Source organism: Lontra canadensis, unplaced genomic scaffold (genome assembly GCF_010015895.1).
Source record: "Lontra canadensis isolate GAN:19392208 unplaced genomic scaffold, GSC_riverotter_1.0 scaffold64, whole genome shotgun sequence".
NCBI lineage: Eukaryota > Metazoa > Chordata > Mammalia > Carnivora > Mustelidae > Lontra > Lontra canadensis.
In genome coordinates this window covers 4,765,125-4,780,287 of record NW_022631058.1, presented here as the reverse complement: position 1 = coordinate 4,780,287, position 15,163 = coordinate 4,765,125, and positions in this window count along the sequence as shown.

Here is a 15,163-nt window from a genome sequence, read left to right as displayed (position 1 = left end):
TCAATGTGTTTTAGAAATGAGAAATTACAGTATGTAATTCACACCTTCAGAGCACTTAATTCATTTGGAGAAGCATACTCAATCCCCATAACAATAACAAATCATGTCACTACCAAATTGTAAAGCGATTAGTGATTCGTGTTTGATGGTAAAGATTTTATTTATTTATTTGACACACAGAGAGAGATCACAAGTAGGCAGAAAGAGAGGGGAAAGCAGGCCCCCTGCTGAGCAGAGAGCCCAACGGGGGGCTCAATCCCAGGACCCTGAGATCATGACCCAAGCCGAAGGCAGAGGCACAACCCACTGAGCCACCCAGGTGCCCCAGTGTTTGATGGTTACAAAGGGGCAGAGAAAGTAAGCGGCCCACCAACTAAAGATGGAAAATCAGATTACCAGAGATCGGGACAAATAAACAAGTACAGGGAATGGATGGAATAGGAGTAGACTAAGTGAGAGGACACAGTTTTGAGGTTGTGGAAAATTAGAACAGTCAGGTAAGGGGGTCGGTATCGTGATGCATGGTGACATGCAGTCAGAAGATTTTAGAATTTATGCCCTAGATAATTGGCATCTGCTGTAGATTTTTTGTGTGTAGTGGAACAACATTAAGGATGTGGTGTTCAGTAATAGTAGTCCTATAGTCTGAAGGAGTAAAAGTTTAAGTCAATGTAAATCAGCAAGAAAGCTGTTGGAGATAAGCCCGGGCTGAAAAAAATGCAGAAACGGACCAAAACTCAAATACGTTTCTCTCCCAGTTATAGTAAGCCAACCTGAGAGTCTTCAAAGACAGCAGATAATTTCTTACTGACATTCTAGTACTTATCTTCTTTTGATACCTTATTTTAATCATATAGTGACCTTTTTCTCTGAGAAATACTAAAATTATATTCTCTATATCCAGAGTCTTTATTCCCTACTTAGGATTTGTTGTCTTAGGGAGTTTAAAAACTTGAGATAAAGCACATTTTCCCCCTTTTTTATGAAAAGAAAAGATAAAGCACATTAAAAGGAGAATTCCTGCATTAAAGTGACAGGCTTAAAACGCGCTGAAGTAAGAATGTTTTAACGTGTGGAAGATTTCTAGATAGACAGTGACAATATTATGTATTGCCCGAGAACTTTCATGTCCTGCAAAGTATATACACTGATGCTCATGCTGTTCTCCGAAGACTGGTTTCTTAGCACAGAGAGGTGTTTATAGTAATTGCCAAGTGCAAGTTGACGTACACATTCAAAAGGAGACTACAGTGTTCCTTTGGCTTTTGATCTTAGGCAGCATGTCTTAAAGACTTCTCAAGTACTTTTTCATCTTGCCTTTGGTGTTCCAAAGGAGGAACTCATTGGGGAGGGAGAAATAAGGATTAAGTGGATTAACTTGTTTATTTCTAACAACAAACTCAGAATTTTGATAGGCTGATTCATGCACTAGGCAGATGAGTTGGAATGATTCTTGTCCATGCTCTGTAGTCAGACTCAAAGAATGTGGTCAATATCAATCCCTGTCTTAACCTGCCAGGGACACTTTAATGTCTGAGGCAGCACACCGGTGTCACATTCCCAGGACCACCCAGGCAAAAAGCATTTCCTTAATAGCTGAAGACTTAGTCTCATCATTAAAATGTAAAGGAAGGCCTCAGAATTTTCCATACAGCTAAATAACAAATAAAATGTTCCAAGCAAAATAAAAACAATCAAAATATGTCCATGTAAACAATAAACTAAAACTAAAATATTTTACCTGGTTGTTTTAAAGTTAAGTTAGCTACCAGCTGAACTCTTCTGGAAAGAGAGAGATGGTAGCCATCTTTTACCAATCATAGTGTCTTTATTTAATTAACAGAGACATATCTTCAAAAGGAGTAATATATGTGACAGGACCCATGGGTATTAGTTCCATTTGCCTTTGGCATATGAAACAAAGGAAACATTTTAGTTACAGAGCAGGTTTCTTCAATGACAGTGTAATGCACCTTACATGAAAAAATAAAATCCAGATGTATTAAAGAGTTGACTGTAATAAATCATTCAACTATAAAAATATGGGCATATATGTATTAGTTCATGAGACAGAGAGAAATTTCCTATATGTAAAGCAAATTTTTAAAAAATCAGAAAGTTTTCCTAGTCATCAAAGAATAACCTATAAAAAATTCAAAAAAACAAGAAAATCAAGAAACAACTGTTAAAAATGATGGAATACACAGTAACTACTATACACACACATACATGCACACCACATATGTATGTATACGAATATATACTGAAACGCTGTTTGTAGAATTAGCTTTTTTCAAGCCTCTGGTAACAATTCATAACTATTTATGTGTGTTTCTTTTCAAAGATGCCTTATTTAATACATATTGTTGATTTGTTAACATTGGATTAATGACCAACAACCCAACTCATGACCAAACGAAGTTTATGTAACAAAGGTACTTTCTCCAAGGTATCATAACCTTCTTGAGTTGGCCAGCACTAGACAGCACTTTACACAGTGCTTGGGAACCATTTTAAACAGCAAAAAGCACAAAATGCCAAAAGCTTTGCACTAAATAAACTGGAAAAAGATACTAGCTTACAGTGGGAGAACTGAAATAAGAAAGTAGAATGTACAAATGGGAGAACTCAAATTTTTCAGTCATGAATGACTACAAGTGTTCTGTGAGTGCTGATTTTGAAATTATAAAGACATTTTAGCAAACAGGCAAATTTGTAAACACAGAATCTATGATTGGGGATTACATATATATACATATATATTTATATGTTTATATATAATATATGTTTATATGTATATATGTATATATACATATATATTTATATACACACATATATATGGAAGAATGAGTAGGGAGATGGGTGGATAAGAAGAGGAGAGAAAAAAAAGGAAATGTAACTTTGTGGAAAAGGTAATTCACAGAAGTTTAATACTTAATAAAAAATTAATATTCAGTAATAATAAATGTAAATTAAAGCTAACTTTCAAAATTAACCTAATAATTTATGCTAGAAACCTTTAAAATAGCCATATATTTTGAATGTAAACTAATTACTTATTTGAAAAAGAATAATGTAGTATATTATTATTACAGTATCTCATAATATTCTTATGCGTCATTACAATTGTTACTCATTGTGGTTATTCAGAAACTGTTATTAGGTAAAAGAAGTGCAATAATTGTTAATGTAGTCATAATAACAAAAATATTATAATAAATCTTACTATGTAAGAATGGTCAAATTATACCATTGTATAAAGTGTAAAACTATGCTACCCATAAAGATCACAATATGAGAGAATATTTAATAATCTGAGTAAATGTTCAATATCAAGTAAAGAATAAAAATAAAATATTCTAGGGATAGATGTGTATGTTTCTATGCCTTTTTTTTTTAATTCAATTTTTTTTTTTTTAATTTGAGAGAGAGAGAGAGAGACCTGGCAAGAGAGAGTGTGGGGGTCGCCAGGAGCAGCCCAGGAAGAAGGAGAAGCAGACTTGCCACTGGGCAGGGAGCCAATGGGGCTAGATGCCAAGACCCTGGGATGATAACCTGAGACCCAGGCAGATGCTTAACTGAGTGAATCACCCATAACCCCCTTTATATCTTATTTTATATCTAAAGAACTACTACCCATGTTTTACTTTATTCTGGTGCTATAGTTCATTATTTTTTAAAGTCATTTTTTGTAGTTTATAAATGGTTCTGTATTAATACTTTTCCTATGTTTACAACTATTTTATAGTTAAGATTATATAAAAACATTATTCTAAAGCTAATAAACTATTAAAAATAATACATAAATTTCAAAAGATTAGCAATGTCTACTGGTAGCTATCATGCAAGAAAATAAGAATTTCAGAATATGTAAACACTTTCCTTTTCTTATTTTTTTAACAGCATCATTTTAATTACTTTTTGAAGATTTATTTATTTATTTTAGAGAGAAGGAGAGAGAGAGAGAGAGAGCGAGGAGGGAGGGGCAAAGGGAGAGGGAGATAAAGTCTTAAGCAGACTCACACTGAGTGAGGAGCCCCATGTGGGGCTTGATCTCTGAACCCTGAGATTACAACCTGAGCCAAAACCAAGAGCCAGAATCCTAACCCACTGTGCAGCCTAAGTGCCCCAGCAGCATCATTTTAATGTTAATGATATTTGGATTATTCACCTATCCTGCGGCTTTGTCTTTTCAGCAATGGTCTTAAATAGTTGTAGTGAGGAAAACAGTATGTCTGCAATAATAAAATGGGTCTTCGGTAAACTTGATATTTGCTAATGGATTCCGTATCCATCACATAATCCAAACCATCCCCTTATGATTGTAACCTTTTCCCACTTGATATACCCCAAAAGTCCCTCCACAGGGGAACTGGTTCTTAACACTTCTAATTACCATTTACATCTCTTATATGTGATTTGTTTTATGGGTTAGTTTACAGTCAATTTTTGTTAAGATTACATTAGTGTGTTAATTAGCACTTCACTCATTACAAGTGAGATTTATTCTTTTTTTATATAATTAATGGTAAATTCACACTTATTTATTTATTTGTTTGTTTATTATATTATGTATCTTTCAATAATCACTCTCAACATGAATGGTCTAAATGCTCCCAATAAAACAGCATAGGGTTGCAGATTGGATAAAAAGACAGGACCCATCCATATGTTATAACTTTACTTAAAAAAAAAAAAAAAATCCTTATTTATTTATTACCAGAAGTAAATTATTTCACTTTTCTCTTGATTTAAAAAAATTTTTATTGACTTTACTTCTCTTAATATCTGCATACACAAACATAAACACACACACATAGATGCAGATATAAATATCCATTATCTCTCTCTTTCTTTCTGATATAAATATATATATGTTTATATATGTGTGTATATATGTGTATATAAATATATATGTGTGTGTATACATAGTCTTCTATCAATATATCCACATTTTAAAATATTTTTCTATGTTTATCTTCACATTTTATCACAGGTGTTATGTAGATTTTTTTTTTTACTAATTTTTAAAACTATGAATAATATTAAACTTTCAGGAAAGTTGCAGAGATGGTAAAGAGACATCCTATAAGTCTTTATTCAGGTTTCCCCATTTTTAACATCTTAAATTATCAACGGACACAGGAACGGACACAGGTATATTGCTACACCTAGCACACCTGGGGGGAAGGGTTAAGTTGAATCTCCTATTGGACATGAAATATTTAGATATACTAATTGGAATTTTTCTCTAAAATTAATTGTCTTTTCTCCCCCAGCTATATATTTATTCAATAATTTATTTATATCAATGTGGACTAATATATGTTTATTAAATTAGATATTTTGGGATTTAATTTACTGTTATGCTATACATCTTTTGCTGCAATTGCTCCACTGTTGGTCATTGGGAGTTCTGTTAGTTTGGTTCCTGTGTCCCTTTGACATACCCTCATATTTCTTTACTTTCTAGTACTTCAAGATATTCCAGACTTGTCTTAGTTTTTAAGTGCCCCTTACAATCTGGCATATCTTCAAGGAGTCTTATTTCCTTATATATGCAGATGGATAGATAGATACATATGCTATGGATGAGATTATATTATTTTCAGTTTTCCCTAAGTTCTTAGGAGCTTAAGATTGGTAATATGATTAACAGTGCATCAGTATGGTTTTACTCTTTTTTAAGTTTTATGTCAGTAAGATTTACAGATCCTTAGGCTACTAAAAGAGAGATAATTGCAGAAGGCATGTTCTTAATAAATGAATCTATGCAATATGCTACCTTTCAAAGAATATATATTATTCAACTTTAATCATTCAGTACATTTGTTGTAAGGGCTTATTCTTTATTTACTAATTTAGATGCAAAAATAAATAAGGTGTAGTTCTTGTAACTTCAGGTACCCAATAAAAAGAGTCATTGTTTATCCCCATTCGAAAAAAAAAAAAAATATATATATATAGGTTACATCTACTAACAAAAATAATAATATGACATATTGTATTATATTTATTATTTGCTGATAGTAATTATCTAACAGGTTGTGTATAGGGACTCTGGCTGGCTCAGATCCTGTGACTCTTCATCTTGCATTGTGAGTTCAATCCCCACATTGGGTGTAGAGATTACTTTAAAAAGTCTTTAAAAATATGTAAAAAATGTATTTATTATTAATATTAATATTAAGAAGCATCAGAAATGTGCATCATGTATTTCTCAAAGGAGTAGGCCCTTTAATTCTAGTTTAAGAAATAGCGTTGGGAGAAACCTGTAACTGATAGCCACAAGATTACAAATCCATGCTTGTGCAGGAAAATGAGAATTTGCTCATGGAAGTTAGGTAATTACATATCTGATAGCATGGGTTTGATGCCAGTTTTTGTGTATAAATATAAATGCATATGTTGCAATAGTTGTGTGGACATACACTGTAAGTGCAATTTGAGTATACTAGGAAATGTAACAGTTTTAAAGAAATATTTTCACTACAAATGCTAGAGGATGAATGAAGAATAATTAAAAAGATAGGATAAAAATATAGTGATTAAGATATTCTTCCTAACTTCATCAAAATATTATTTACATACAATAATGTAAGCATATTTTGATTAGAAATTTATGCATGCATGTAAATATAACCATAATCAAGATAAAAAGTTTTTCCATTACCCACAAAAGATCCCTCCGGCTTCATTCTGAGGCAATGCTCTACCTACCTCCCCACCCACCAGTCATTGATGCTCTCTGTCACTAAAAAACAGATTTGCCTTTTCTAGAATTTTATATAAATGGAATCATACAGTGTATGTATTATGTTTTGACATTTCCACTGAAATATTGGACTCTTACACTCATTTCATCATTCACTTTTTTCGCTCAAGTACTTTTGGTTTTGTCTTCAATGGTAACCATCTTCTGAAAAGACCCAGATCATAACTTATCAATATAACTTGAAATATTGTAATACCCAATGATAAATTTCCCAGGTAAATTTATATTATAGACTGATGAAAATTCAAGAAAAAATTCAAAGGTTCAAACTACAATTTCCAAAGCAAGTATGATATTAATTTTCTCCTTAGGAAATGGTTAAGTTTGATTGACTGTAAGGAACTAACATATTTTGGTTTTGTCTACCATCATCAGTAACAATGACAAATCTTCACTCTCAAGGGAGGTTGCATTAGTGAGTATAAAAATGAGTCAGTAATTCTGAAAGCCAAAACATGCTACAAACATGCTTTTCCTCAAAAATCAAACGTAAATTCTCCCAAGCACCCAGCTACTACTTTGGCAAAAAGGACAATCTACAATCTCAGGCTCTGTTGGGACTGTTTCACACACTATTTATATTCACTGACCTGTACCCCATTGCATCACACAGCAGAAAGAGGCTGTTCCCTAGTGCATGCTGATCACGCCCTTCTACCTCCATGGTGTCTTTTGTCACCCAATGTTATTTATTGGTAGTGTTGGTCCTTTGCATTAACCCCTTTCTCAAATCTTCGGGCAAACTGTACCACTAAGGTAAGGGTTTACAACATGCCATTTTCAAGGGAAGGAATGTTAAGACCAAAACAATATTTTGAATCTTTCTGTACTCACAATTGCATGCCTTATCAATCCTGGCTCTGTTTCTGTTCCCATTTGGGGTTAGTATCGGTTTTCACTGAATTTGTAACTTATCACTCTTATCCAACCTTGTTTAAGGCATAGTTTACTGTAGTGCAACAATTGATCAATCACTTGGAAGGGTATAAGTAAAACTAAATTACCCTACATTTACTGAGTAATAAATGTTATAACCAATTGATTTTAGGTCATAATATATAACACCATTACTCATATTCATGAAACATTCTTTTGGAAGAAAATGGTCAATTTATATGTTAAGCTCTGCAGTGGACACTTTCTTCATTTTCATTATGCTTTTTTTCCTCAAAGTGTGGCATTTTGGGTCATCATCAAGGTCAGCAAAAATCCATTGTTTCAGGTGCATCGAACAAATCACAATAGAGACAGGCCAACATGAACACTTTAATCTTACACTGACATTAGGATATTTAACTGGAACAATTCTGTTTTCAAAAATGTAGAAATAGTCCTAAAAAAATGAGGAATAAAGTTTTAGAAATTCCAGTTTGTCACCAAATTTCCTTAAAATAAACCTCAGTTTTTTAAACTAAAAACTAAAAGAAATGTGTTTATACTGGGCACTTCAGGGTAAAAATCAACAATATAATATAAATTAATAAACCTCAAAGTTAATAAATAAAATTACTTAAATTATATTGTTTAAGGAAACTGAGAAGAAACATTGTATTGAATATCAAAACAAGATTAAGTAGATCACAAATAATTGTGTTTTAAATGCCAACAAAAATAAGATTACTTTAAAGAATATCAATTATAAAATATTTGATTAAAGACAAGTCACAGGTTATTTAACAGAGAAAAATTATTTTGGTCATTAAACTGGGAAAATTATATTTTCTATGTCACAGGATTGTGGTGAGTGTAGCACATTATTTAGAAATAGTGGCAACACTTTTGTTTGTTTGTTTGAACAGATTCATTCTTTTTGTTTATATTTATCTGTAACATGCAACAAATGCAAAATCAAATTGGTAATCTGTTCCTTTAAATTTACATAGTTCAGGGGCACCTGGGTGGCTCAGTCTTCCTACTCTTGGTTTCAGCTCAGGTCATGATCTTAGAATTATGAAATAGAGCCTTTCATGTGGGGAGTTTGCTTGATCCTGAGCAGGATGTCTGCTCAATTCTCTTCTTCCTCTGCCCTTAGCCCCTACTCTGTCTCTCACTCTAAAATAAAATAAATAAATCTAAAATAAATAAATACATTTAAATATTTCATTGAATTTTTAAATATCATAACCAGTCAAAAACACAATGTTACAATTCTACAAGTCATAAGCTATTTTATTTTTAAAGCCTATAGCCCTACAATGTTATAACTTCTCAATGAGAATGTGCATAATGTCTAGTAATTATAACATTCACCTTTCAAATTGACATTAAAAATAAAACACGCTATCATACAAATCTTTCCCATTTTGTTTTTCATTTCCTATGTAACAGGATGCCCTAATTAAAACATCTGAAGTTGGCGCTTATCAAAGCCTTGGTTTGTATTTGGAAACAAAAAGTCTATATATATATTAAAGCAACCAAAAATACCAGCATGCAATTATTAGAATGACCATAATCCAAAACACTGATGACAGCAAATATTGGTGAGAAAGTGGGGCAACAGGAACCCTCATTTATTGCTGGTGAGAATACAAGGAGGTAGAGCCATTTTGGAAGACAATTCACCAGTTTCTTACAATCCTAAACATAGTCTTATCATACAACACAGAAATCATACTCCTTGGTATTTATTAAAGGAGATGGAAGCTTATGCCTTCACAAAAACTTACACATAGGGGCGCCTGGGTGGTTCAGTGGGTTAAAACCTCTGTCTTTGGCTCAGGTCATGATCTCAGGGTTCTGGATGGAGCCCCGTGTCGGGCTCTCTGCTCGGCAGGGAGCCTGCTTCCTCCTCTCTCTTTGCCTGCCTCTCTGCCTACTTGTGGTCCCTGTCTGTCAAATAAATAAATAAAATCTTAAAACAAAACAAAACAAAACAAAAACCCAAAAAACAAAAAACAAAACACCTACACATAGATGTTTATAGCAACTTTATCCTTAATTATCCAAACTGGAAAAAAATCAAGATACCTTGATAGGCAAATAGATGACAAAACGGTTGCACATCCACACAAGGGAATAATCTCACTGCTAACACAAACAAACAAACCAAAAAGTCTGTGAAAAGACTTAGAAGAATCTTGTATTCAAAAGGGGAAACCAAAAGAAGCCAATCTGAAAAGGCAACAAGCTGTGTGATTCCAACTCTATGGCATCATTCTGGGATAGGTCTAAGGACGCTAACAGGAAAGGGATCAATAGTTATTATGTGGTAGAGGGGAAAGGAGGGATAAATAGATAGAACGCTGAGTGTTTTCAAAGCCATGAAACTATTCTGTGGAATACTATAATTGTGGGTAAAACTGTTAAAACTCATAGAATGGACAATACCAAGAGTGAATCTCAATGTAAACCATGGACTTAGGGTGATAATGATGTGTCAGTGTAGGTTTATTGATTTTAACAAATTACACTTTCTTAAGGGATATTGATGGGGAACGGTTGTATGCATGTGGGGAAATGAAGTATATTGGAAATCTTTGTATCTTTCACTCAATTTTGCTGTGAACCTAAGACTCCTCTAAAAAAAAGCCTATTTTGATTCAAGCCGTCTATGTAATTTGGAACTTTGGTTAATTCAAAAGCAGACATATGTTAGGGCCTCTAATTGTGCTCCTCTTCTATAATTATAGCCAAGCTTTTGTTTTTGTGGGTTAATATTTTACTCAAATCACAGAGCAGTGTTTCCTACTTCAGACCAGCCATTTCAGGAATCTTCATTTCATTTCTTTATAACTTTATATCCAAAGATTTTCCAGCCATATAATCTCCATCTGAATAATTATGAACGTGACCTCAAGTTTACATTCAAATCAAAGAGAATTTGGCTTTCATTCTTAGTTCATATACCTAGCTAGGCTAATCAAGTTCTGTTCCCCAAACACATTTTTTGCATTTAGGGCCAAAAGGGGTACTATGGAGTTTATATTAGATTTCTCTGTCTCCAGAATTAGGAGTCACGGTGTACATAAAGCACAAATGTGCTTCCTGGTTGTGTTAATTTCACATTAAGAGATGATCTTATGCTTAGGAGGCAGACTCCTTAGGTCCAAGCAATTTCAGAGAAAAAACAATGAGAACTACTATTAGAAAAAAACTGGAAATGCCTACTTGGAAAAAAAAAAAAAAAGCAGTGATATTATGTCACTAGATAGAACACACATTTTGATTAATAATCGGGAACCAGAAATACAGATTCAAAGGGAACATACAAATGAAAACTTTTTGTATAGATGAGTCTTATTCTCAGACAAATTAAAAACAGTAGGCTAAATTAAACACTTATGGGGAGGTTTTTCCCTGTTAAATTTAAATGTAATAATTGGATTCCTGATAATCAGCACAGACTGATATATATCCCATAAGACTAAAACCAAGATCTTCATTTATATTTCTTTTGCAACTGAGCATGCTCACAGAGAGCTGGCATTCCCCTCTACTTCTCCATGTTCTCAAGTTTTTCTTTGGCAAGTCTTCAAGTGAGGCTCTTCTGTCCAATGTGATTTTGAATAGGTTGTAATACAGTCTAATTTGGGATTAAGTTAGGATACTCATTTGTCTCTTGCATTAAGCTATGTCTTCCTATTTAGCCTTTATTGGTAATAATAGGCATATTTCTCAATTCATTTCTCAAATTCATTTCTCAATTCATTCAAAAACTGGCCAGGATCTTTAGGCATTTCAATGTCTCTAAGGCCAAAGAAAGTGTCTCTAAGGGATAATTCTCAAAGAAGAGAGAAGAGACTTCTCTGGTTAGAATAGAAATGATTTCTCCAAATTGAAGGGAAAACATAGAAGATATTTTATGAAAGATATCACCATGGTTGAGACTCTTAGGCGAGATGCTCCCTGGAATATTCAAAGCATCCCAGAGCAGAAAAGTAGAAGGGGATTAATGTTTTACCTACTTCTAAGATTGGAGAACAGGGAAGTAACAAGATTACAGAAATGGAATAAATGTCTGGTGTGACTAGAAAGATAGGATCATTCCTAGCCTTGCAGAAACCTTTGTGCCCCAGCCCAGCACAGATGCATTAGAGAGAACAAACTGATCTTTTAAAAATGTTAAGGATGCAGTACAAATAGTTATCAGAGCTGAGGGGGCCAAGCAGCTAGAAAGAAGCCATGCCTCACTTGTAGGTCATTACACATTCAGATCAAAGACCACATGGGACAAGAGTTCTGGGGGCTACCTGGTTGGACAGTTTACCAAGAATCACACAGCAGAGCATTCCACCTCCTGTAGTACTCTAAATCCATAAAATCTCTTGGAATTTAAACAGAGTTCTTGACAAATGTGGGATATATTGTAGTTTTCTGAAATGAATGAAAATTTAATGTATGATTTATGATTAAGGGTTTAATTTGTAAATTAAATGAAAGAAAATAAATATTTTTTCCTATACACCTGAACTTTATGGAAATAAATTCAAACCATTCTAGAACTATAAAATGAGTTTATTTCTATTCTTTAAAGCCTTACAGAACAATTTACGTTTCCATATAACTTCACGAAAATGACTACTATGAACGTCTCCCTTTCTTTCCTCCCAAAGTCTTCTCTTTTAGAAACAATCTTATTTCTCTCAATTGTTCCTTATGAGGCATGGTTTTGCAATCTCTCCATTACCTTTTTAAAATGTGTGTACTTAATTCTCTAAAGAGAAGTTCCCTAAATTGCTCATAATAATTCAATATGGTTTAATAAATAAGGGTAGCACGTGGCCAGAATTTATCGTGCTTTAAATACTATACTTAGAGCATATGTAAAATCTAAGATTAATTATCTTGGTTGCCACACTCCATTATAGATTCTCATTGATTTTATCATCAGCTAATACCCTTAGGTCTTCTCCTCCATGGGCTGTTAATAAATAAGCCTGCACTCATGAAGATCTTTGTTTAAAAAAATAGCTGTCTGGAGTTTATATTTGTCACTATTAACATCTATTCTGTTAGACATTAATCTGTGTATATATAGTTCCTTTGAACTGGCTAAAGTAATAATTTGTAATAATATGCTTCATCAGTGGCTCAGTAAGTATGGAACCATTTATTCCAAAAGGCAGTTAGTGGAAAGAACTTGAAAGGACGATGGGATTGAATATGGAATTAAACAAAGGATTGGCTTTTTGTTGCTCTTGTTGCCTTAGCCATTGTTTTTAGTTTTGTTGTTAGTAGAGGTGGGAGTAAGTGGAACAGATGACGTACAAAACATTTTGCTTCACTAAAGTACTGCACCAACCAAGTAAGTGCATAATGGTATCCTTTTTCATTATTGTCTAATGAAAACCCTTACAGGAATTGAGCATTTAAAGCTGCACGTGCCTTTTGGTATAGCAGTGGGTGGTGTGGATAGAAGTTTGGTTTTATTAAAACTTCTGCCCAGAGTGAAGAGCTATTTAGTAAAAGATACACATCTAAAAATGTTTTAACTTAAAGTATGTGTTCAATAAATTTGTTGAAATTTCTGGTTCTATAAAGACTAAATCAAATGTGGTTTTTTTTGTTGTTGTTGTTGTTTTTTAACCCATAGCATCTAAGGACAATTTTAATGCTCACCACTAGCTTTCTCTTCTCCAGGATAAATATTTGCTATTTCTTAAATTTTATGCTTAAAAAGATCATTTCTACATCATTCAGTCTTCTGATGGCCCTTTTCTGGATGTTCTCCAGTTGGTGATTGCCCAACTCCAAAATATGGAGAAGTGGAATACTTAATATATTTGAAAGCAGCACATTAAGTGCTCAACATGCAAATTTTTTAAAATAAAAGCAGGCTAGTATAGCACATATCAGTAGTAGATTTAACTCCTGTTGTGTAAAATGCAGCATTTTATGCATATTTTTATTCAAATTACCTAAATTAGAGTTTAAAATCATGTTACACAGTCACATCCTACTATTAAAGATGAAAGACAAGGCTTGAATGAAACACATTAAAGTAAAATTAAAAACCTCAAATGAATAGCTATTCTGGGAAATAGATGCCCAATCTACTTTGCCCATCTAAGTTTGCCATTATTTGCAATCTCTGTGTTCATAAAATGGCATTTTCATTAATGACATCAATAGGATCTATTGAGAGATTTTCTAATGAAAGTCAAACAAATATGACAACAGTGTTTAATATCTCTAAGACAGCTTTCAGATCTCTAAGAACATTGTAGAACTTTTTCTAAATCTCAATCTGCCATATGGCCAAGACTCATAGTTTGCTTTCTTTATTTCTAGGAAAACAAAACAACACAAAATCTTATGATCATATATGGTTATATATCACTAGAGATATGTCAGTGTGCTCTGTTTACAAAACCACTAAGTTCCATATTTATTAATGACAGGGATCATGCACTGTTCACAAGAGCGTAGGATCAAAATGGGAGCCATGCAGGTTCTAAACCATGAAAACGTTTAGAACTTCAATACAACAGGTATTTACTGGCCACAACCTTTTCTCCATTCCTTCAGCCTTCTAATCCAAAATCAATTTCCTATTTAATACTTGTATTCATTCTCAAAATGCTCCCCCAGATGGTTTATCCATGATCTTTTCTAATACAGCTTCAAGTAGTGACTCTACAGTTTCTTTCCCATATCTCAGAGGTGGATCCGTTTTCAACACAAACAAACAATCCCTCCTCCCTCAAAAGATTTCCCCACTCTTAATATAAATATACATTCCTTCAACATTTGGAGTTTGATCTAGCTATATTCATTAAAATTTAAACTCATCACTACTTTTTGTGCAGGAATTCTATTTCTATGTTATATTTACATAACTTATATGTACTCCCAGAATGACAGTGTGAGGAGATCCACGGACCCATTCCATAGTGAAACAACCACAACAGGTGAAAATTACTTAAAAAACAATGATTAAATGTCTCTGAAAAGTGTCCTACGGGCATACAACAAATGAAGACATATTTGTTTAAGACTGTCTAAATCTCAGTAGGAAAAGCGAATCTATGGCACCTGAACCATGTCCCACCCCTTCCCCACCACCCAGCTCAGATTGACAGAAGCTCTAATCTAGCCAGGTATAGAAAGAAGACTGGCCTGGTTCTACTCTCAGCTCCAATCAGAGCTATGCTCACTGAGAGACGTGTAGTCAGGATTTAAGTATCATTCGGGTGATAAGTATATTGAGTATCATTTATTTAATCTCTGAGTTGAAGAAGATACATCCTGACAAACTGACAAAAGCAGCTAAGAAGTGAGGAGCTCCCTTCCACCACCAAACCCTACTCAAAGGTTAGAGACCCTATCTCAGACATAAGAGTTTAAGATTACTGTGACCGAGCTTCCTTCACTCTAGTTTGCTCACAAGGCAGATGTTCTACACAGGGAAAAATAAGATGAGAAAACCAGAAGAAACCAATCCTC